Source organism: Nicotiana tabacum, chromosome 22 (genome assembly GCF_000715075.1).
Source record: "Nicotiana tabacum cultivar K326 chromosome 22, ASM71507v2, whole genome shotgun sequence".
NCBI lineage: Eukaryota > Viridiplantae > Streptophyta > Magnoliopsida > Solanales > Solanaceae > Nicotiana > Nicotiana tabacum.
In genome coordinates, this window is record NC_134101.1 from 186,726,460 (window position 1) to 186,729,663 (window position 3,204).

The window sequence follows — 3,204 nt, forward strand, 5'->3', positions numbered from 1 at the left end:
ATTCTTTAAAGAAAATTGCAACGTTATTAAAACACGTCTCGAACCACATCACATAAATGCACCCGTAATTTTGGCATATTTTAACATCGTTGAGATTTGGATTTGGATCACATAAATGCGCACCCGAGTTTAGGAAGGTAAATTATTAAAATAACGCGCCTAAGGCAACTACGCGTTTACAACTTTGCGAGGGCCATGAAAAATTCGCTAAATGGCGCGCCTCGATTTCTAAAGATTGTCGTCAACTAAATCAAGCTAAAGAAGTTCATATTTAAAACTAATTTGATGTTTCAATAAGGCTATTAATTACACACATGCTTAGGGTGATACACTAGGCGTTATCCAACTCTATCTAGATAAATAAAACTTCTGAAACTATAATAACTTAAAATGAGGTAAAGCTATAAGACCAAAACAGATAATAACTCCATCTTAATACATCTCTTTTAGTCAGCCAGAGATGGCCTAGAGACTCACAATTTTCCCAGTTGCTTCAGTGATCAGTTTTGACCAAAATTTCGTTTTCTCCACAAGACAGTATTGAGCAACTTTCGATTTCCTTCTTTGGAGTACTAATCATGGCAGTGTTGCTCCAATGAGATGACAAACAAACAATTTCAATTACATTCCCATTTTTCATAATATTTCCCAAGTAAGACCACAATTCCATGGAATCAAAATGACAGATGTACGCCTACTCCAATTAAAAGAAGTGAACTGGCATGCTGGAAAATTCAACAATAGGTTACTCTTAATAGTATATAAAGAAAACATCACAAACAAAAGCGCTTCTAATGAAAAATTAACCCGAGCATAATGATGAGAAAGGACACTGATCAGCAAGGTTCACTTAAGTTAGATTGTCTGCTGACCAGCAAATCTGTTGGGGTGAGGAACATACAAGAGTGTGAGGGTAAACAACTCAAAGCTGTTCGGCAAATGGTTGGAGAAAACTTATCTTGCACAACTAGCAGTCAAAGTTAAAACCTCAATTAGATACTAAAGTATCCAGCAACCAAACCAATGAGAGCCAAGAGTGAAAAATTTGCACCCAAAAGACTGCGCATCTGCTGCTCAAACAGCGCAAAACAGGGCAAATTTTCAGTAGGGATAACAGTCTGGACAGATGTCCAAAATGCTGCACGTTATCGGCTTGAATTACTGCTTAAATCGACCTCTTCAGCAGCTCGAAAGAGCAGAATTCTTATAGCAGGAACAAAGCAGATAAATTTTTGAGCAAGAGCAAAAAACAGAGCAAAACTGAACATATACAATTCGCAAAACAATTTATCTTCAACACCACTTTAGACCATGATCCAATAAGAATGAATTGTCGAGCAGCATACCAAATTCACAAGTTCCTGTAGGCAACAGAGAATCCTACTGCTCATACCATTTAACATGAAGAAACAAAGAAAAACCAACACGGGTCTAACTTAATACAACACGAACCAATGCAGCTTTGCGGCGAGCTTTAAGACTCGATGAATCAAGACTAAAGTAGAAACGAGAAACTATTTTCCAATTCCCAGAACTTCAAGGTTGAGCTCAACTCACACAACTGGACCTCAGCCTCTAGTTTTAAGTCCAAATAATGTCAAACAAACAGACGCGAACCAAGTTCTCAGCCACAGCACATCAAAGAAAATCGACATAGCTCAACAGACTTTACACAAAAAAAAATAAATTTCAGCTAGTCACAAATCAATAAGAAACTAAACTCGAATTCACTGATTCGATCCCACAAAAACTTAAATGACAATAACAAAGAGATGCAAACTCAAAAATTCAATAGCTCAAGAACAGCTAAAACCAGAGTTATATGTGAGAAAGAAAACCAAACCTGAAGTTACGAACTTCTTTTAACAATTACAGCCTTAATAATACACCTTTTGCCTTCGAATACTAGCGAAGTTCAGCAGCAAATCAACAGAACAACCATAGAAATCCAAGCCTAAACTTCAATTTTTATCTCCTTGAAACTCAAATCCGGATTCAGGATAATAGAAAAATTTGTACCTATACTTCTCTTAAACCTTGAAAGGACCCTTCAAAGAAGAATATCAACCCCGAAAACCATCAGTTCAATAAGCTTTTTAACCCTTTTTTCAGAAAATTCTTTTTGAGTCTCCCCCTCACAAAATCGGATAAGGCTTCTTTTGAAGACCAATCCTTGATGAATATGGGGCTCGGATTGAGTGAAATCAATCCAACGCCTCACACTCATCCAGCATCTCGTCTCCAGAGCCTTTCAATCGTGCGATAAAACTCGAATTCGAGCGAGTGAGAGGAGAGGGGAATCTTTGGTGTTAGAAATCGTTAGAAATGGTGATAAGGAGAGAGGGGGAACGTGTGAGGTGAGATTTGGGATTCACTCGCCCGAATTTGGACTGAATTTAGGGCTTGGTTCGAGTGATTTTGGATAAGAAGAACAGTAGGCATCGGTTTGGGACTTAGGGCTCGTTCGCTTGTTTCATTTGGGTTTAATCCATTATTTGGGGAGCGGGTCGGGTTGCAGACGGGTTGGCCGGGCGGGTTTGGCGTAATTGGGCTGGGGTGGAGGATTTAAATTTGGGCTTGGACAAGAAAATTGAGGATGGGTCCAATTGGTATTGCTCTTCCTTTTATTTTCACCTATTTTCAATTTTTCCAAAAGTTCTCTTTGTTTTTTTTTCAAGATTAAATAAAAATATAAATTAATTCCTAGAACTTAATTCACCTAACAAACACTAATTAAACCTAAATGGTAATTGTCACAATTAAAAAAATAAATTAAAGGGAAAGCTACTTAAAATCAAAGTTAAAATTAAAAATGCAAATTAAACTATTTTTGTGTAATTTTCCTTTTATAAACAACATAATTGCTTAATTTGACCTAAAATATTAAATTAAATCCTAAATGCAAACGCACATATATTTTTGTATTTTTCATTAATTAAAATGCGCAGACAAAAAAAAAATGCAAACAATTAACAAAATGCTACAAAAATCTACAAAATTTGCAAATAATGTAAGAAATTATTTTTTTTTGAATTTGTGGAGTAATTCATATTAGGCAAAAATCACGTGCTCACAGAGGACATTCTTAGATTTTTAGGGCTCGACCTCGGATTTAAGATTCGAGAGATTCTGGCAATATTCGAGGGAAAACAATAATGGATTTGGTACGAGGAGATATGGGGGTTAGGTGGTGTTGATTTGGGG

At 36.4% G+C, this 3,204-nt stretch overlaps 1 long non-coding RNA gene across 1 annotated transcript; it reads right to left on the bottom strand.

The window, feature by feature from the left end:
• Positions 1-250: 250 nt before the first annotated feature.
• On the bottom strand, positions 251-2,267 carry LOC107791660 (uncharacterized). The gene is made up of 2 exons (XR_001649303.2): positions 1,844-2,267; positions 251-725 (listed from the first exon to the last, which is right to left on the bottom strand). It is a non-coding gene; the product is annotated as an uncharacterized LOC107791660 (long non-coding RNA).
• Between the last annotated feature and the right edge of the window lie 937 nt (positions 2,268-3,204).